This window comes from Drosophila arizonae, chromosome X (assembly GCF_054131065.1).
Source record: "Drosophila arizonae isolate 15081-1271.41 chromosome X, UAZ_ARI_1.0, whole genome shotgun sequence".
Lineage (NCBI taxonomy): Eukaryota > Metazoa > Arthropoda > Insecta > Diptera > Drosophilidae > Drosophila > Drosophila arizonae.
Genome location: NC_142927.1, coordinates 33270540 through 33292972, shown reverse-complemented (window position 1 = coordinate 33292972; position 22433 = coordinate 33270540). Strand labels below are relative to the sequence as shown.

The 22433-nt window shown below is 42.0% G+C and overlaps 1 long non-coding RNA gene across 1 annotated transcript; it reads left to right on the top strand.

Moving 5' to 3' along the window:
- Nucleotides 1–21428: 21428 nt before the first annotated feature.
- LOC149268220 (uncharacterized) lies at nucleotides 21429–22128 on the top strand. The gene is made up of 3 exons (XR_016271006.1): nucleotides 21429–21577; nucleotides 21638–21702; nucleotides 21780–22128. It is a non-coding gene; the product is annotated as an uncharacterized LOC149268220 (long non-coding RNA).
- Nucleotides 22129–22433: the final 305 nt, after the last annotated feature.

Genomic DNA, 22433 nt, shown 5'->3' with positions numbered 1-22433 from the left:
AAGGAGACGATGGATATCACTTTAATATCAAAATGATTAATCCATTGAATGGTAAAATCATTGTTTTCATTTTAACTTTATATACATTTCATTCTGTTTTCTTTTGGTACACAAAAAAAGTTATCACTCTTAATTTAGTAGAGAGTAGGTGTAAGAGTCGTAAACCTATTAGGGGTTCTAAAATACAATTTTTACTGTATTTGTTTCAGGTGAGGAAACTACCAAGAAGGTTAGTTAGATGAATTATTACACATAATAATATTAATAAAAACAAAAAATAAAAATGCCCATTTAGTATTTCGATGTATTTAAAAATATAGATGAAATACAAAGCTCACTTAATAAAATATAAAAATATTTTGAAACATTTAAAAAAAATTAGCAGAAGTTGTACCGCTCGGGATTCGAACCCGCGACTTCTCGATCGAGCGTCACGCTACTCAATACGCCACCTCACTTTTGGAAGCTGCGGTGGCAAAACTAAAATAGATTCACTGCTGCAGCGTCATCTAGCAAAACTAAATCAAACTAACTGCTGATGTGATTCTAAGAATCTGCTAGAATAACCAAACTATTTTAAAACGCGCATTTAGTATGAAAACTATAAATTAAATAGAAAACTCATTTATCAAAATATAAAAATATACAATTAAAAAAATTAACATCAGTTCGATCGAGCGTCATGCCGCTACTCACTACGCCACCTCACTTTTGGAGGCTGTGCTGGCAAAACTCAAATAGATTCACTGCTGTAGCGCCATCTGCCAAAACTAAACCAAACGAACAGCTGATGTGATTCTAAGAATGTTCTAGAAGCAGTATGAATGTATGTGTGCTCACGTATACAATGCTGTTGTAGCTGCTGCACGTGCGTTTGTTTATTGGCCAAATATTTGATTGTTTTTAATTAATTTCTGACTTAACGGAATTTGATGAATCTTTCAGCATATGATATACATATTATATTGAATATTTGAGAAATTAAAAAAAATGAAAAATTATTCACAATTAGCTATAGTGGCATCTGACTTGAACTTGAATGTTTTTACTCGATAAAAACATAACGGGATGATTTATCGAATTTTGAAAGCAAACTCGACATCCGCGTTGTATATATGGTCATTAAAAAAAAAATTGAAGTCTCTAGCTCTGATATCTTCGGAAATCGACGCGCTCAAACATACGGACAGACGGACAGACAGACGGACGGACAGGGCCAAATCAACTCAGCTCGTCACCCTGATCAAGAATATATACTTTGTGGGGTCTGCCACGCCTCCTTCTGCCTGTTACATACATTTCAACAAAACCATTATACCCTGATTTCCCATTGAAAATGGGTTCAGAGTATAACAAGTAAGAAAGCTCTAGTCGAGAGTGCCCGACTACGAGATCCCCTGAACCCTTCGAGCAATAGCTGTTTCAATAATTTTTCGCGTCTTTCTGCTTACACAAGAGACGCACACACACTCACACAGGCATATACACACACACGCACACACACAGAGATACGCACGCACGCATAAACACGCATTGGCTGCAGTGGTGGCTTACTAAGGGAATTAATTGTTCAATAACGTTTCTTGTGGATGTAGTTTCTTCATGAAACTTTCAGTTTGTGATCATATCATGGATATGTATTGTGAGGAGCAATATAGGTATGCACGTATTAATGTATATAAACGTATGTATTTGCTGTGCGTTTATATGCATATACGTGCATATACATGTTGCTCCACACAGCGACGCGAATACTGTAGGAGCGACCTTCGCTCTGGAAAGGGGGTCAAAGTCCTGTTAGAGGCGGGCTCTTTCGCTCCTACAGATTCAGCAATGGTTTCGCGTCGCACGCACGACGATCATCGATGACCGTTAGCCGAGGTGCCGTTCGGGCCGGGTGATAGCAGTGGACGTTTTCACTCGCATGGCAACAACGGTACTTCGGCCAATGGGAGGCTGCCACGCAATTTGGCGGGAAAGTGGCGTCACCCAGATCACGCCACTTTACCGTTTTATGAGCACGAGCAGCAGGAAGGCCCCGCTCCAGAGCCGAACAGGCCCCGTTACCACACGAGGCAGGGCCTGTGGCTGGGGCCACCAGCGGCTCCATACGGAGTCAAAAAAGAAGTCAAAAGAAGTAAAAGAAGTCGAAAATATACCGGTGAGAAGCTATATAGTGAAAGTGCGTGAAGAAAGTCAAGTGAAAGTCAACGCGAAAGGTAAATCAGGACTCCCAGGACATCGTGGGAACAGCAAGGACATCGAGGGAACAGCAAGGACATCCAGTGGGAATCCTTGCAGATCATCAGCAGGCGCCGATCAGGACATCGGTGCATATCAGCAACGTAAGCGAGACCTGCACACCTGGGTGAGTTCGCGTAGCCGTGCGTAAGAGAAGTGCTTGTGAGTGAACGAAGCTAGTGTTGTACTGTGAGTGAGCGAGATAGTAGGAGAGATCTGCATAGCTGGCGAACCGCCAGAGTTTACAGATCCAGATCCTGGCGTTTCTCAAATCCTTACGGTGAGCTAGCGTGTTCAGCATAACACTCTCCCAGCCGGAGTGCGTTGAACAAGCGCTCAGTAGGTGTGCGTCGCTAAGCAAACCAGCGAGCCACATACATTTACATAAGTGACGTGTACAATTCATATTTATTTAAGAAAATATACTATTACGCTATAAAACCTAAACCACAAGACTAATTAATTATCGCAGGGGCTTCAACAAATAAATTTGTTGGCAACGAATCCACAGTCAGCTGAAACTAGCCCAGCTTAGACTCGGGATAAACCGAAGGTTCGTTACAACTGGCGCCCAACGTGGGGCCCTGCGATAAGAGTGTAATTAGTATATACTTGTGAATATGGTGCGAGCGTGGGTATACAATCTTAAAAAAGATGAAGTGCTGCGTTATGGTGACGAGTTCGGCGTAAGCTTGTCAGGCACACTAGACGTTATGCGGAGGCAGTTTGGCGAGTGGGTTGCGAGGAATGAAGGAAGCATTCCTTACTCACTGAGGATCGCCGAGCTGGAGCGACTGCATGGACGCCGTGCCTCACTCAGGGATGAGGCAACGACCGCCGTCACGGAGGACGACCTGGAATCAGAGCTTGCGCATGTGGCGCGGCTCTGTGTGCCCTCCACAAGCGCAGCAGCACGACTGCAGGACACGCGACAGGGTGAGATGAGAGCCACATCCACCCCGCAACCGGAAATTAGGCCACGAGGACACGACAGCACAGCTCAGGAATATCCAAAGGTGGCCAAACAAGTGCGGGAGTGGAGCTTCCGTTTTGATGGTACCACAAAGCCTTTGGAGTTCTTGGAGCAGGTGGAGTGGTCGGCTGAAACATATGGCCTGGATCTGGATATGATCCCAAGGGCGATGCCAGAGCTGCTGAAAGGCATGGCCTTGAAATGGTACGTGGCTAACAATCGGCACTGGACGGCGTGGGCGACATTCGTGCGCAGCTTCCAGGAGTTTTTCCTGCCCAGAGGCTATCTGGAGAAGCTGGAGGATGACGTCAAACGCCGGAGGCAGATGGTAGATGAGTGCTTCAAAGTCTACATGGTGGAGATGCAGACTCTCATGCGGCCTCTGCGCTATGGAGCAGACCGCGAAATGAAGCTAATATACAATAACAGCCTGCCCGATCTGCGCGCTTACGCCAGGCCGTATCAATTCCACAATCTAGTGGAATTGATGTACCTGGCAGATGAGTTCGAGGAGCTGGAGAAGGATCGCGAGAGGTTGCGGCAACAGCCACGGCCTGGCCGGACACGACTGATGGCCATGGACGACGCTGGAGGCGATGTGGAGTATCGCCGCATGGAGGATGAGGCAAAGCCTTCGCCTGCGCCAAGGACTGGCACAGCCAGAGCACGAACACACATCCCGAATCCAGCCAGGGCATGTCGAGTGTGTGGTCAGGAGGGGCACCGCGCGTTTACGTGTCGCAACAAGGCGCTGGATTTCTGCTGGCAGTGCGGGCGCATTGGAGTAAGAACGTTTGCCTGTTGCCAGTCGGGAAACGAGCAGCGGCACCCGCCATCCAGGGGCGAGCGGGAGCAGCAGCCAGGAGCCCCCAGGTATTAATGGGCAGTCTTCAGGACGAAGGCAGCCGGCTGACGGCGATCGTGGCCATTGGAGTCTCACAGCAGAAGGCCACGATTGACACGGGAGCCTCGAGCAGCTTCATCAGTGAGAGTCTCGCTGAGAAGCTCGGAGGAGTAGGCGTGGTGCGCGCCACACGGCGGTGCATACGCTTGGCGGACGGCAGTTGCAGTCAGGTGGACTCGCAGCTGGAGACGACGATCAGTCTGGGAAATCAGCAAATCCAGATACCGTTGCTGATCCTGCCAGGAGTGATCGACGATTTGGTGCTAGGCTGAGATTTCTTGGCTAGTATAGGCACCACACTGGAGTGTGGCGGTTTGGCGCTGAAAATTGGGCCAAGAGACCCCAAGCCAAGCCGCCAACTGGAAGCGAAGTTATCGATGGTTGCTGTAAGCATGGAAGCGGGTCCCAAGACGCCACTGGAGGTGACTACTGATAGTCAAGAACCGCTTCATGTGGATAAGGAGGTGAAGGGCACCCACAGGACCAAAAAGCAACGGTATCTTCGACGCAGGAAAGACATGCGAAATGGGGTAGCAGATGCACTCTCTCGGCAGCTTCTGGAGAAAGAGGCGAGCCGCTTGGTCGCTAGTAAGGAGACGCCAGCTGGGACAGGATGTCGTTGGCTCACCAAGCTGCGCCAGGGTCTGCGCAAGGCACCACAAAAGTGGCCAGACTATCGCGAAGAGTCTGGAAACTTATACCGGCACAGTCCGCATCAAGCCGGCCACAAAAGTGTGGCGGCGTGGAAGCTGTGTGTGCCTACGGAGCGGCGCAAGCAAGTACTGGCAGAGAGCCACGATGCAGTCGCCGCTGGCCACCTTGGGAGCCGAAAAACAATTGCTCGGGTGGCCGCACGATACTACTGGCCCGGTATGTATCGGGATGCGCGGGCGTACGTGCAGCGTTGCAAGCGGTGTCAGAACTGCAAGACTAGTCAGCCGCCTGCAGTTGGGCAGAGGCTGAATCAAGTGCGTCGGAACCTGGAGAGAGCTGGACAGGATCAGGCGCGGCATTACAATCTACGGAGGCGGCAGTGGAAGCCGGCCGTAGGTGACAAGGTGTGGGCAAAGGAACGCCACTTGTCTAATGCCGCAGAGGGATTCGCAGCAAAACTGGCGCCACGCTATGGAGGCCCATATATAGTGGCCAGTTTTGTGTCTCCAGTCATCTGCCGGATCAGGTCGGAGGCAGAGAAGCGGACCAGGACGGCGCATGTGGCGGATCTCAAGCCGTGGAGAGGAGACACGGGTGAGCAATAGAGCTGTTTTGTTTTTTTTTTTTTTTTCCAAAAAAAAAAGGGAGTGAATACACAGCGAAGTGTATTGCTTCTTAGAAAAAAAAAAGAAGAAAAAAATAAGACGACAAAATTTTGCTCAAAAATGCATAACGCAGCACTTCATCTTTTTTAAGATTGTATACCCACGCTCGCGCCATATTCACAAGTATATACTAATTACACTCTTATCGCAGGGCCCCACGTTGGGCGCCAGTTGTAACGAACCTTCGGTTTATCCCGAGTCTAAGCTGGGCTAGTTTCAGCTGACTGTGGATTCGTTGGCAACAAATTTATTTGTTGAAGCCCCTGCGATAATTAATTAGTCTTGTGGTTTAGGTTTTATAGCGTAATAGTATATTTTCTTAAATAAATATGAATTGTACACGTCACTTATGTAAATGTATGTGGCTCGCTGGCTTGCTTAGCGACGCACACCTACTGAGCGCTTGTTCAACGCACTCCGGCTGGGAGAGTGTTATGCTGAACACGCTAGCTCACCGTAAGGATTTGAGAAACGCTAGGATCTGGATCTGTAAACTCTGGCGGTTCGCCAGCTATGCAGATCTCTCCTACTATCTCGCTCACTCACAGTACAACACTAGCTTCGTTCACTCACAAGCACTTCTCTTACGCACGGCTACGCGAACTCACCCAGGTGTGCAGGCCTCGCTTACGTTGCTGATATGCACCGATGTCCTGATCGGCGCCTGCTGATGATCTGCAAGGATTCCCACTGGATGTCCTTGCTGTTCCCTCGATGTCCTTGCTGTTCCCACGATGTCCTGGGAGTCCTGATTTACCACTCGCGTTGACTTTCACTTGACTTTCTTCACGCACTTTCACTATATAGCTTCTCACCGGTATATTTTCGACTTCTTTTACTTCTTTTGACTTCTTTTTTGACTCCGTATGGAGCCGCTGGTGGCCTTTTATACCCCAGCCACAGGCCCTGCCTCGTGTGGTAACGGGGCCTGTTCGGCTCTGGAGCGGGGCCTTCCTGCTGCTCGTGCTCATAAAACGGTAAAGTGGCGTGATCTGGGTGACGCCACTTTCCCGCCAAATTGCGTGGCAGCCTCCCATTGGCCGAAGTACCGTTGTTGCCATGCGAGTGAAAACGTCCACTGCTATCACCCGGCCCGAACGGCACCTCGGCTAACGGTCATCGATGATCGTCGTGCGTGCGACGCGAACCCATTGCTGAATCTGTAGGAGCGAAAGAGCCCGCCTCTAACAGGACTTTGACCCCCTTTCCAGTGCGAGGGTCGCTCCTACAGTATTCGCGTCGCTGTGTGGAGCAACATGTATATGCACGTATATGCATATAAACGCACAGCAAATACATACGTTTATATACATTAATACGTGCATACCTATATTGCTCCTCACAATACATATCCATGATATGATCACAAACTGAAAGTTTCATGAAGAAACTACATCCACAAGAAACGTTATTGAACAATTAATTCCCTTAGTAAGCCACCACTGCAGCCAATGCTTGTTTATGCGTGCGTGCGTATCTCTGTGTGTGTGCGTGTGTGTGTATATGCCTGTGTGAGTGTGTGTGCGTCTCTTGTGTAAGCAGAAAGACGCGAAAAATTATTGAAACAGCTATTGCTCGAAGGGTTCAGGGGATCTCGTAGTCGGGCACTCTCGACTAGAGCTTTCTTACTTGTTATACTCTGAACCCATTTTCAATGGGAAATCAGGGTATAATGGTTTTGTTGAAATGTATGTAACAGGCAGAAGGAGGCGTGGCAGACCCCACAAAGTATATATTCTTGATCAGGGTGACGAGGTGAGTTGATTTGGCCCTGTCCGTCTGTCTGTCCGTCTGTCCGTATGTTTGAGCGCGTCGATTTCCGAAGATATCAGAGCTAGAGACTTCAATTTTGTTTTTAATGACCATATATACAACGCGGATGTCGAGTTTGCTTTCAAAATTCGATAAATCATCCCGTTATGTTTTTATCGAGTAAACACATTCAAGTTCAAGTCAGATGCCACTATAGCTAATTGTGAATAATTTTTCATTTTTTTTAATTTCTCAAATATTCAATATAATATGTATATCATATGCTGAAAGATTCATCAAATTCCGTTAAGTCAGAAATTAATTAAAAACAATCAAATATTTGGCCAATAAACAAACGCACGTGCAGCAGCTACAACAGCATTGTATACGTGAGCACACATACATTCATACTGCTTCTAGAACATTCTTAGAATCACATCAGCTGTTCGTTTGGTTTAGTTTTGGCAGATGGCGCTACAGCAGTGAATCTATTTGAGTTTTGCCAGCACAGCCTCCAAAAGTGAGGTGGCGTAGTGAGTAGCGGCATGACGCTAGATCGAACTGATGTTAATTTTTTTAATTGTATATTTTTATATATTGATAAATGAGTTTTCTATTTAATTTATAGTTTTCATACTAAATGCGCGTTTTAAAATAGTTTGGTTATTCTAGCAGATTCTTAGAATCACATCAGCAGTTAGTTTGATTTAGTTTTGCTAGATGACGCTGCAGCAGTGAATCTATTTTAGTTTTGCCACCGCAGCTTCCAAAAGTGAGGTGGCGTATTGAGTAGCGTGACGCTCGATCGAGAAGTCGCGGGTTCGAATCCCGAGCGGTACAACTTCTGCTAATTTTTTTTAAATGTTTCAAAATATTTTTATATTTTATTAAGTGAGCTTTGTATTTCATCTATATTTTTAAATACATCGAAATACTAAATGGGCATTTTTATACCCTGAACCCATTGAAAATGGGAAATCAGGGTATAATGGTTTTGTTGAAATGTATGTAACAGGCAGAAGGAGGCGTGGCAGACCCCACAAAGTATATATATTCTTGATCAGGGTGACGAGCTGAGTTGATTTGGCCCTGTCCGTCTGTCTGTCTGTCCGTCTGTCCGTCTGTCCGTATGTTTGAACGCGTCGATTTCCGAAGATATAAGAGCTAGAGACTTCAAATTTTTTGTAAAATGTTCGTAATTACAGCGCGGATATCGAGTTTATCATTAAAATTCGATAACTCATCCCGATCTTTTTTATCGATGAAAAACCTTATCGAAAACCAGTTATAAAATTATATCTTCTACACCTTTATTGCTAGAGTCTCCAACTTTTTTATATATGCTTATATGCAATTTATACAATTTCGGTTTTTGTTAAAATTTACCCCCCACCTCTAAATTCACCCCCTCACCCTCACTTTTGTAAAACGCGTATTTCAAATACTAGAGACTTGTGCGTTGGCAATTACATGCATATCCATGTTATAATTATAATCTGAAAGTTTCATGAAGATCGTACGTCCACAAAAAAAGTTATTAAACAATTAAGTTCTCATAGTAAGCGCACACTGCAGCCCATGCGTGTTTATGCGTGGGTGCTTGGGTGTGTATGTGTTTGTGTATGTGTGTGTGTTTCTTGTGTAAGCTGAAAGACGCGAAAAATTATTGAAATAGCTAGCACTCCAAGGGTTCAGGGGATCTCGTAGTCGAGCAGTCTCGACTAGAGCTTTCTTACTTGTTATTATTATTATTATGTGTAATAATTCATCTAACTAACCTTCTTGGCAGTTTCCTCACCTGAAACAAATACAGTAAAAATTGTATTTTAGAACCCCTAATAGGTTTACGACTCTTACACCTACTCTCTACTAAATTAAGAGTGATAACTTTTTTTGTGTACCAAAAGAAAACAGAATGAAATGTATATAAAGTTAAAATGAAAACAATGATTTTACCATTCAATGGATTAATCATTTTGATATTAAAGTGATATCCATCGTCTCCTTCCCAAAACATCAACGGGTATTGTAAAGCGTCATATGAACGGTGACTTTCAGATATTCTTTGTAGTTGCCCAGTACTGCGTCGTGTAAGCACAATATCACGTGCTTCCAAGCTTTCACCAACAATCAGGATTGCCACTTCATCGATTGTTGGAGCATTAAATGTGCGTTCATGTGGCCCAGCTGGTCTTTTATCTGCTCTGCTTACTACTTTATAGTCATCTCTTGGCTTGCATGTTCGTGAAGCATTTGCTGCAAATTTTGGAGAATTGTTCTTTTCATAGCTGTGTTGATTTCTTGACGGCGGTCAAGTTGTTCTTCCATATTGCCCATGAAGTATATTTGCAAGAATTTGTGCTGTGCATCTTCAATAGGTTGCAATGATCCAATGCGATGGCAAATCTGGCCTTGAATCTTTAAATTCAAAGCCATAGTTATAGTTAGATTAACAAAAACTTTTTACAGAAATCTAACAAACTACATTATTCCAATTTTTTTTTTTTTTTTTTTTACAATCATAGAAAATAAAATTTTTAACGTAAATTACCTTATATCCGTCTCCAATAATTTCCACCCCAAATGAAGTCATTTGGAACAGGCATTGTATTTTTGAGTGTTCGCTAGAAAATGTCGTGATTCTAGTGTTTCGCCATAAAGCAGGGAACGCAATGGCTCTGGTGGCGGGACCACCAATGGCAATGTCACTTTACCACTAAGGCAGCACAAACCGTGCGTTTCACCAGCAAACTTCAATGCCCCACAATGCTGACAAACAACGTCCAATGGACCAATGCAAACTAAACGATTCAAGCTGTAGTCAATGGTGCAATCATATCGAACGCTGCTCGATTCAAATCAATCCTTGAACCATTTCTTATTGCCGTTTCACGGGTTGCCTCTCTTTGAGAAGCACGAATTAAGGCCCTTCTTTGCTGGGTACTAACGAGGCGCCTTTCTCGGGCGATTTCTCGTTCTTCATCAGATAATTGACTCGCGATATTCCGTTGCCTAATTGCATCATGGGTCCGCCGGGAAAGATTAAATCTTCTAGGACGCGGCATTTTTCAGGGTATAATGGTTTTGTTGAAATGTATGTAACAGGGAGAAGGAGGCGTGGCAGACCCCACAAAGTATATATATTCTTGATCAGGGCGACGAGCTGAGTTGATTTGGCCCTGTCCGTCTGTCTGTATGTCCGTCTGTCCGTATGTTTGAACGCGTCGATTTCCGAAGATATAAGAGCTAGTGACTTAAAATTTTTTTAAAATGTCCGTAATTACAGCGCGCATATCAAGTTTATCATTAAAAATTGATAACTCATCCCGATCTTTTTTTATCGATAAAAAGCCTTATCGAAAACCAGTTATAAAACAAGTAAGAAAGCTCTAGTCGAGACTGCTCGACTACGAGATCCCCTGAACCCTTGGAGCAATAGATATTTCAATAATTTTTCGCGACTTTTAGCTTACACAAGAAACACGCACACACACACACAGACAGGCACGTACGCACACACAGGCACACATACACACACACGCATACAGACACACATACACAAACACACACGCATACTCACACAAACGCATACACACACACACATACACAAACACATACACACACAAGCACCCACGCATAAACACGCATGGGCTGCAGTGTGCGCTTACTATGAGAACTTAATTGTTTAATAACTTTTTTTGGACGTACGATCTTCATGAAACTTTCAGATTATGATTATAACATAAATATGCATGTAATTGCCAAAGCACAAGTCTCTAGTATTTGAAATACGCTTTTTACAAAAGTGAGGGTGAGGGGGTGAATTTAAGGGTGGGGGGTAAATTTTAACAAAAACCGAAATTGTATAAATTGCATATAAGCATACATTAAGAATTTGGAGACTCTAGCAATAAAGGTGTAGAAGATATAATTTTATAACTGGTTTTCGATAAGGTTTTTTATCGATAAAAAAAGATCGGGATGAGTTATCGATTTTTAATGATAAACTTGATATGCGCGCTGTAATTACGGACATTTTAAAAGAAATTTGAAGTCTCTAGCTCTTATATCTTCTGAAATCGACGCGTTCATACATACGGACAGACGGACAGGGCCAAATCAACTCAGCTCGTCACCCTGATCAAGAATATACATACTTTGTGTGGTCTGCCACGCCTCCTTCTGCCTGTTACATACATTTCAACAAAACCATTATACCCTGATTTCCCATTGAAAATGGGTTCAGGGTATAAAAGTAAGAGTTGTATAAATTATATATGTATGTAATTTGAATGCAATAGCTATCGATGATTTTCAAATTTTAATGGCATCATGCCGTGTTTTTTGCTGCGCACTAGACTTGAAAATTGCACTATATACTCTGGTTGACAGCGTTTGGGCTGTGAATGAGTCTTCTGCTATCGGTATCGCCCGATTGCAACGTTCTTACTTGTTTTATGAATAGTCAGGTTCGCCTGAGGCTGTGCCGTAGACTGACTGACTACATTTGTTTATTTACTTCTATACTATTGTATAATATGAGAGCAGGACCGAAAACTGTCACTGTTATCAAGCCTACTAAGTATCAACGGAAATTTGAATCTTTAGGGGAAAAACCGCGTTTTTCAAGTATTCGTCAAATTTTTCAGTATTTTTAGATCTACTATCCTACTCGTAGCGGAGACGAATCCAACAAATCAAAAACCATGAAAATTGGTCCAGCAGATATCGAGTTATAAGTGGAGGAGCACTTTTACACAACTCTCTTTTATATATATATATATTTTCGATAAGGTTTTTATCGATAAAAATATCGGGGTGAGTTATCGATTTTTAATGATAAACTCAATATCCGCGCTGTCAATACGGACATTTAAAAAAAATTGAAGTCTCTAGCTCTTATATCTTCGGAAATCGACGCGTTCAAACATACGGACAGACGGACGGACAGGGCCAAATGACTCAGCTCGTCGCCCTGATCAAGAATATATATACTTTGTGGGGTGAGTTCAGGGTATAAAAACAACTCAACATTTCCAAAAGCTCTTCTTGCTGCGTCGCCATCATAAGACTTACCATTTCAAAACTAATGTTGTATCATTTTCCGAAACTAATTTAAACGAAACTAATGCAGAGAGGCGTGGTGTTATCATACTCTGAGGCAAGCTCAAAAGCCAATTTCTCTTTTAATCGAGGACCAGCATCGTTATAATTTAATTGCTTCCGACCTGCTCTTGATCTGGTGATCTGGAGTACCCATTGACCTTGATACTTGACTCTAATCAGCAATCGATTGCTGATAAATCCAACAATTTCTTTTTACTTTATAGTTAATTGATTTAAATTTATCGTCCGATATATTTTCCTTACCTATTTTTTAACGATATAGTCTTTTATAGCGCTTTGTTGTCGCTTGTTGCTGCTCCGCACTTCTAGCAGCATGGAATTGCAGAGCTCATGTGTAACTGCAACATGTCGATTATTTTGTGAAGGAGCAAGAATGAGCAAGAAGTCTTTTTATACCCTGAACCCATTTTCAATGGGAAATCAGGGTATAATGGTTTTGTTAAATGTATGTAACAGGCAGAAGGAGGCGTGGCAGACCACATAAAGTATATATATTCTTGATTAGGGCGACGAGCTGAGTCGATTTAGCCCTGTCCGTCTGTCCGTCCGTCCGTCTGTCCGTATGTTTGAACGCGTCGATCTCGGAAGATATATGAGCTAGAGACTTGAAATTTGTTTCCTAGGTACGTGTATAGCACATATAGCGCATATCGAGTTTTGCTTTAAATATCGATAAATTGCCCCGTTATTTTGTTATCGATTAAAAACATCGAAAACCAGTAATAAATTTATATCTCCTACATCTTTAAAGCTGGAGTCTCCAAATTTGTTACGTATACTTATATGCATTTTACAAAATTTCGGTTTTTCTCTAAATTCACGCTCCACCCCTATTTCACCCCCTCACCCTAACATTTGTAAAAGGCGTATTTCAAATACTAGTGACTTGTGCTTTGGCAAATACATACATATCCATGATATGATCACAAACTGAAAGTTTCATGAAGAAACTACATCTACAAGAAACGTTATTGAATAATTAATTTCCCTTAGTAAGCCACCACTGCAGCCAATGCTTGTTTATGCGTGCGTGCGTATCTCTGTGTGTGTGCGTGTGTGTGTATATGCCTGTGTGAGTGTGTGTGCGTCTCTTGTGTAAGCAGAAAGACGCGAAAAATTATTGAAACAGCTATTGCTCGAAGGGTTCAGGGGATCTCGTAGTCGGGCACTCTCGACTAGAGCTTTCTTACTTGTTATACTCTGAACCCATTTTCAATGGGAAATCAGGGTATAATGGTTTTGTTGAAATGTATGTAACAGGCAGAAGGAGGCGTGGCAGACCCCACAAAGTATATATTCTTGATCAGGGTGACGAGGTGAGTTGATTTGGCCCTGTCCGTCTGTCTGTCCGTCTGTCCGTATGTTTGAGCGCGTCGATTTCCGAAGATATCAGAGCTAGAGACTTCAATTTTGTTTTTAATGACCATATATACAACGCGGATGTCGAGTTTGCTTTCAAAATTCGATAAATCATCCCGTTATGTTTTTATCGAGTAAAAACATTCAAGTTCAAGTCAGATGCCACTATAGCTAATTGTGAATAATTTTTCATTTTTTTTAATTTCTCAAATATTCAATATAATATGTATATCATATGCTGAAAGATTCATCAAATTCCGTTAAGTCAGAAATTAATTAAAAACAATCAAATATTTGGCCAATAAACAAACGCACGTGCAGCAGCTACAACAGCATTGTATACGTGAGCACACATACATTCATACTGCTTCTAGAACATTCTTAGAATCACATCAGCTGTTCGTTTGGTTTAGTTTTGGCAGATGGCGCTACAGCAGTGAATCTATTTGAGTTTTGCCAGCACAGCCTCCAAAAGTGAGGTGGCGTAGTGAGTAGCGGCATGACGCTCGATCGAACTGATGTTAATTTTTTTAATTGTATATTTTTATATTTTGATAAATGAGTTTTCTATTTAATTTATAGTTTTCATACTAAATGCGCGTTTTAAAATAGTTTGGTTATTCTAGCAGATTCTTAGAATCACATCAGCAGTTAGTTTGATTTAGTTTTGCTAGATGACGCTGCAGCAGTGAATCTATTTTAGTTTTGCCACCGCAGCTTCCAAAAGTGAGGTGGCGTATTGAGTAGCGTGACGCTCGATCGAGAAGTCGCGGGTTCGAATCCCGAGCGGTACAACTTCTGCTAATTTTTTTTAAATGTTTCAAAATATTTTTATATTTTATTAAGTGAGCTTTGTATTTCATCTATATTTTTAAATACATCGAAATACTAAATGGGCATTTTTATACCCTGAACCCATTGAAAATGGGAAATCAGGGTATAATGGTTTTGTTGAAATGTATGTAACAGGCAGAAGGAGGCGTGGCAGACCCCACAAAGTATATATATTCTTGATCAGGGTGACGAGCTGAGTTGATTTGGCCCTGTCCGTCTGTCTGTCTGTCCGTCTGTCCGTCTGTCCGTATGTTTGAACGCGTCGATTTCCGAAGATATAAGAGCTAGAGACTTCAAATTTTTTGTAAAATGTTCGTAATTACAGCGCGGATATCGAGTTTATCATTAAAATTCGATAACTCATCCCGATCTTTTTTATCGATGAAAAACCTTATCGAAAACCAGTTATAAAATTATATCTTCTACACCTTTATTGCTAGAGTCTCCAACTTTTTTATATATGCTTATATGCAATTTATACAATTTCGGTTTTTGTTAAAATTTACCCCCCACCTCTAAATTCACCCCCTCACCCTCACTTTTGTAAAACGCGTATTTCAAATACTAGAGACTTGTGCGTTGGCAATTACATGCATATCCATGTTATAATTATAATCTGAAAGTTTCATGAAGATCGTACGTCCACAAAAAAAGTTATTAAACAATTAAGTTCTCATAGTAAGCGCACACTGCAGCCCATGCGTGTTTATGCGTGGGTGCTTGGGTGTGTATGTGTTTGTGTATGTGTGTGTGTTTCTTGTGTAAGCTGAAAGACGCGAAAAATTATTGAAATAGCTAGCACTCCAAGGGTTCAGGGGATCTCGTAGTCGAGCAGTCTCGACTAGAGCTTTCTTACTTGTTATTATTATTATTATGTGTAATAATTCATCTAACTAACCTTCTTGGCAGTTTCCTCACCTGAAACAAATACAGTAAAAATTGTATTTTAGAACCCCTAATAGGTTTACGACTCTTACACCTACTCTCTACTAAATTAAGAGTGATAACTTTTTTTGTGTACCAAAAGAAAACAGAATGAAATGTATATAAAGTTAAAATGAAAACAATGATTTTACCATTCAATGGATTAATCATTTTGATATTAAAGTGATATCCATCGTCTCCTTCCCAAAACATCAACGGGTATTGTAAAGCGTCATATGAACGGTGACTTTCAGATATTCTTTGTAGTTGCCCAGTACTGCGTCGTGTAAGCACAATATCACGTGCTTCCAAGCTTTCACCAACAATCAGGATTGCCACTTCATCGATTGTTGGAGCATTAAATGTGCGTTCATGTGGCCCAGCTGGTCTTTTATCTGCTCTGCTTACTACTTTATAGTCATCTCTTGGCTTGCATGTTCGTGAAGCATTTGCTGCAAATTTTGGAGAATTGTTCTTTTCATAGCTGTGTTGATTTCTTGACGGCGGTCAAGTTGTTCTTCCATATTGCCCATGAAGTATATTTGCAAGAATTTGTGCTGTGCATCTTCAATAGGTTGCAATGATCCAATGCGATGGCAAATCTGGCCTTGAATCTTTAAATTCAAAGCCATAGTTATAGTTAGATTAACAAAAACTTTTTACAGAAATCTAACAAACTACATTATTCCAATTTTTTTTTTTTTTTTTTTACAATCATAGAAAATAAAATTTTTAACGTAAATTACCTTATATCCGTCTCCAATAATTTCCACCCCAAATGAAGTCATTTGGAACAGGCATTGTATTTTTGAGTGTTCGCTAGAAAATGTCGTGATTCTAGTGTTTCGCCATAAAGCAGGGAACGCAATGGCTCTGGTGGCGGGACCACCAATGGCAATGTCACTTTACCACTAAGGCAGCACAAACCGTGCGTTTCACCAGCAAACTTCAATGCCCCACAATGCTGACAAACAACGTCCAATGGACCAATGCAAACTAAACGATTCAAGCTGTAGTCAATGGTGCAATCATATCGAACGCTGCTCGATTCAAATCAATCCTTGAACCATTTCTTATTGCCGTTTCACGGGTTGCCTCTCTTTGAGAAGCACGAATTAAGGCCCTTCTTTGCTGGGTACTAACGAGGCGCCTTTCTCGGGCGATTTCTCGTTCTTCATCAGATAATTGACTCGCGATATTCCGTTGCCTAATTGCATCATGGGTCCGCCGGGAAAGATTAAATCTTCTAGGACGCGGCATTTTTCAGGGTATAATGGTTTTGTTGAAATGTATGTAACAGGGAGAAGGAGGCGTGGCAGACCCCACAAAGTATATATATTCTTGATCAGGGCGACGAGCTGAGTTGATTTGGCCCTGTCCGTCTGTCTGTATGTCCGTCTGTCCGTATGTTTGAACGCGTCGATTTCCGAAGATATAAGAGCTAGTGACTTAAAATTTTTTTAAAATGTCCGTAATTACAGCGCGCATATCAAGTTTATCATTAAAAATTGATAACTCATCCCGATCTTTTTTTATCGATAAAAAGCCTTATCGAAAACCAGTTATAAAACAAGTAAGAAAGCTCTAGTCGAGACTGCTCGACTACGAGATCCCCTGAACCCTTGGAGCAATAGATATTTCAATAATTTTTCGCGACTTTTAGCTTACACAAGAAACACGCACACACACACACAGACAGGCACGTACGCACACACAGGCACACATACACACACACGCATACAGACACACATACACAAACACACACGCATACTCACACAAACGCATACACACACACACATACACACACATACACAAACACATACACACACAAGCACCCACGCATAAACACGCATGGGCTGCAGTGTGCGCTTACTATGAGAACTTAATTGTTCAATAACTTTTTTTGTGGACGTACGATCTTCATGAAACTTTCAGATTATGATTATAACATAAATATGCATGTAATTGCCAAAGCACAAGTCTCTAGTATTTGAAATACGCTTTTTACAAAAGTGAGGGTGAGGGGGTGAATTTAAGGGTGGGGGGTAAATTTTAACAAAAACCGAAATTGTATAAATTGCATATAAGCATACATTAAGAATTTGGAGACTCTAGCAATAAAGGTGTAGAAGATATAATTTTATAACTGGTTTTCGATAAGGTTTTTTATCGATAAAAAAAGATCGGGATGAGTTATCGATTTTTAATGATAAACTTGATATGCGCGCTGTAATTACGGACATTTTAAAAGAAATTTGAAGTCTCTAGCTCTTATATCTTCTGAAATCGACGCGTTCATACATACGGACAGACGGACAGGGCCAAATCAACTCAGCTCGTCACCCTGATCAAGAATATACATACTTTGTGTGGTCTGCCACGCCTCCTTCTGCCTGTTACATACATTTCAACAAAACCATTATACCCTGATTTCCCATTGAAAATGGGTTCAGGGTATAAAAGTAAGAGTTGTATAAATTATATATGTATGTAATTTGAATGCAATAGCTATCGATGATTTTCAAATTTTAATGGCATCATGCCGTGTTTTTTGCTGCGCACTAGACTTGAAAATTGCACTATATACTCTGGTTGACAGCGTTTGGGCTGTGAATGAGTCTTCTGCTATCGGTATCGCCCGATTGCAACGTTCTTACTTGTTTTATGAATAGTCAGGTTCGCCTGAGGCTGTGCCGTAGACTGACTGACTACATTTGTTTATTTACTTCTATACTATTGTATAATATGAGAGCAGGACCGAAAACTGTCACTGTTATCAAGCCTACTAAGTATCAACGGAAATTTGAATCTTTAGGGGAAAAACCGCGTTTTTCAAGTATTCGTCAAATTTTTCAGTATTTTTAGATCTACTATCCTACTCGTAGCGGAGACGAATCCAACAAATCAAAAACCATGAAAATTGGTCCAGCAGATATCGAGTTATAAGTGGAGGAGCACTTTTACACAACTCTCTTTTATATATATATATATTTTCGATAAGGTTTTTATCGATAAAAATATCGGGGTGAGTTATCGATTTTTAATGATAAACTCAATATCCGCGCTGTCAATACGGACATTTAAAAAAAATTGAAGTCTCTAGCTCTTATATCTTCGGAAATCGACGCGTTCAAACATACGGACAGACGGACGGACAGGGCCAAATGACTCAGCTCGTCGCCCTGATCAAGAATATATATACTTTGTGGGGTGAGTTCAGGGTATAAAAACAACTCAACATTTCCAAAAGCTCTTCTTGCTGCGTCGCCATCATAAGACTTACCATTTCAAAACTAATGTTGTATCATTTTCCGAAACTAATTTAAACGAAACTAATGCAGAGAGGCGTGGTGTTATCATACTCTGAGGCAAGCTCAAAAGCCAATTTCTCTTTTAATCGAGGACCAGCATCGTTATAATTTAATTGCTTCCGACCTGCTCTTGATCTGGTGATCTGGAGTACCCATTGACCTTGATACTTGACTCTAATCAGCAATCGATTGCTGATAAATCCAACAATTTCTTTTTACTTTATAGTTAATTGATTTAAATTTATCGTCCGATATATTTTCCTTACCTATTTTTTAACGATATAGTCTTTTATAGCGCTTTGTTGTCGCTTGTTGCTGCTCCGCACTTCTAGCAGCATGGAATTGCAGAGCTCATGTGTAACTGCAACATGTCGATTATTTTGTGAAGGAGCAAGAATGAGCAAGAAGTCTTTTTATACCCTGAACCCATTTTCAATGGGAAATCAGGGTATAATGGTTTTGTTAAATGTATGTAACAGGCAGAAGGAGGCGTGGCAGACCACATAAAGTATATATATTCTTGATTAGGGCGACGAGCTGAGTCGATTTAGCCCTGTCCGTCTGTCCGTCCGTCCGTCTGTCCGTATGTTTGAACGCGTCGATCTCGGAAGATATATGAGCTAGAGACTTGAAATTTGTTTCCTAGGTACGTGTATAGCACATATAGCGCATATCGAGTTTTGCTTTAAATATCGATAAATTGCCCCGTTATTTTGTTATCGATTAAAAACATCGAAAACCAGTAATAAATTTATATCTTCTACAACTTTATTGCTAGAGTCTCCAAATTTTTAATGTATACTTATATGCAATTTATACAATTTCAGTTTTTGTTAAAATTTACCCTCCACCCTTATTTTTACCCCCTCAGCCTTACATTTGTAAAAGGCGTATTTCCAATACTAGAGACTTGTGCTTTGGCAATTACATGAAGATCGTACGTCGACAAAAAAAGTAATTAAACAATTAAGTTCCCACAGTAAGCGCATACTGCGCCCATGCGTGTTTATGCTTGTGTGTGTATGTGTGTGTAAATGTTTATGTGTTTTTTTTTTTATATATATATATATTCATTTATTGACAATCTTTATAATACAAGTAGCAAGTTTCGTGGTGGCTAGGATAGTGCGCGATGCTTGCGGGGCGGCCGTAAAGCATTGCTTCGCAAGCACTATGCGCTACCTTAGCCTGGGACAGCTCGTCTTCTCGATCGCTCGACTCTGCGGAGCTCCATCATCACCGTGGCCGCGAAGGTGCTTGTTAGTTCCCAAGCTTCCTCCGATTCCAGCATGGCGTTGACAATGTTGTCCGCTCTGATGGAGCGGCCCACTGCCTCTTCCAGACGACGCCTCTCCTCCAGGAACCGTCCACATTCGAAAAGAATGTGGTTGGCGTCTTCCACATGCCCTCGCTCGCACCAGGGGCACTCGTCAGATTCCTCGTGGCCAAAGCGCTTCAAATAGCTCCGAAAGCATCCATGTCCCGAGAGGATCTGCGTAAGGTAGAAGTTAACCTCGCTGTGTTTGCGGTTGACCCATGGTTCAAGCTCCGGGATGAGCTTGTGCGTCCACCGCCCTTTAGCTGAGCTATTCCACTTTCTTTGCCATCGTGCAATGCTGTTCGCCCTGATAGCGTTGAGTCGCGCAGGCGCGTGCGAATTCCGCTCCACGTCTTCGGCGACCAAGTACTCCAGAGGTACCATACCAGCTATGACGAGCGCCGCGTCATCGGAGATAGTCCTGAAAGCGCAGCTGACTCTGATTGCGCAAATGCCCCGACTGTAGCTCGGCGTTGCCATCGCTCTTGCCCATATTGGCGCAGCATAGAGGATGACAGAGCTAATGACGCTCATTAGGAGAAGACGTCGTTGCTGTTTAGGTCCCCGCGTGTTAAGCATGATTCTCGAGAGAGCTTTACAAGAATCAGCTGCCTTTTTATGCACATATTCTAAGTGCTCGCGGAAAGTTAATCTTGTGTCTATCATGACACCAAGATATCTTATCGCCCTCTTTGATGCATTGGTGACGCTGCCGATCTTTATATTGGCAGTGTCCACTCTTTTGCGACTGCTGACTAGTACAACTTCGGTCTTGTGTGCCGCAAGCTCGAGCCCAGCTCCTGTCAACCAGCTTCGTATGCGATTGATATTTTCGCTGCACATATCCTCTGTATCTTTGAGCTCCTTTCCTATGGCTACGACAGCTACATCATCAGCAAAGCCAATGGTGTGCGCACCTGCTGGTACTTCCAAGCGCAGTACGCCGTCGTACATGATATTCCATAGGAGACGCTCCAGCTGACACTGTATGAGTTTGGGGACCGTCACTCGTGTTGTATACCAGTGTTCTTCCTCTGTAGTAGCTCTTTATTATCTCTTTTAGATATTTAGGGATATTATATTGTGATAGCGCATTCAGTAGCATATCCCAACTAGCTGTGTTGAAGGCGTTCTTAACGTCCAGGGTCGCGATGATGCAGTATTGCTTCGTCCCGTGCCTCCATCTTGTGCCTTGGATGGCGGAAGTTGCCAAGCCAACAACTTTTCTAGAGCATCTGTTGTTGACCGGGCCTTCCGGAATCCAAGTTGACTTGGTGATAGGCCTCCGGCGCTAGCAATAGCAGTCTCCAGTCTAGAGCATATCAATTTCTCAAACACCTTTCCTATGGTGTCTAAGAGGTAGTGCTGTAAAGCTATCGATTGAACTATCGATCTATCGAATTTTTATATTTTTGCATCCATATCGATCGTTTTTGTATACTATCGATAGAGATGATATCGTGCGTTGCACATCAATTACTTTGGCGCAACTTCGCAAGTCGGCGGTTCTTTTTGGTAAGAAATTTATTTATATATAAGAAGCAATTAAGTATAAAAATAAGTATTTATTTGTAGGTAAATTTTCGTTGGTGTTGGTGGCGGAGGAAGGATGGATAAATATCTTTTGAAAAACCCACAGGGTAAGTTCCATTTCCCAACTAGCTACGCAAGTAACTAATTTAAGTTTTGTATGTACATATGTATGTGCTTTGTTAAGATGGAGAAGACAGCAGCATTGAGGCTATTGAGGACAAGCAACTAGTTAAAAGACCACGAGTCGGAAGATCATCGAAATTTTTGTGCATTCCTGCTTCATCCACGGAGTCAGAGCGATTGTTTAGCAAAGCTGGACAGATTATAACGGAACGACGAGCTGCCTTAAAAGCTAAGCATGTGGACATGCTTCTTTTTCTTCACCACAACTCTTAGATCTTAGCAGAAAACTAAAAGCCATACATTTAATTTTAATTTTATTCAACTTATTTTATTTTGTTATACACCATGAAGGATCTCATATGTAAACAAATGAATTGTTTATTAAAATTTGTATTTTTTTTATTGTTAAATATGCATTTATTTAGTTATTTTTGAAAATATTTTCGATAGTACTATCGGTACTATTGAATATTTGTTGTAAAACCATCGAAACTATTGAATGTTGCAACCATCGATAGTTTTACAGCTCTACTAAGAGGCAGATCGGTCTGTATGAAGATAGCTCGTCTGGTGGTTTGCTAGCCTTGGGTAGCAATACCAGGTTCTGGGTCTTCCATTTTGCAGGGAACGTCTCTTGTATTAAGCATTTGTTGAATAATTCGGGGAACGTACTAGGGTGCAAGACGAGGGGTAGCTTTAGCGTACGATTTGGGAT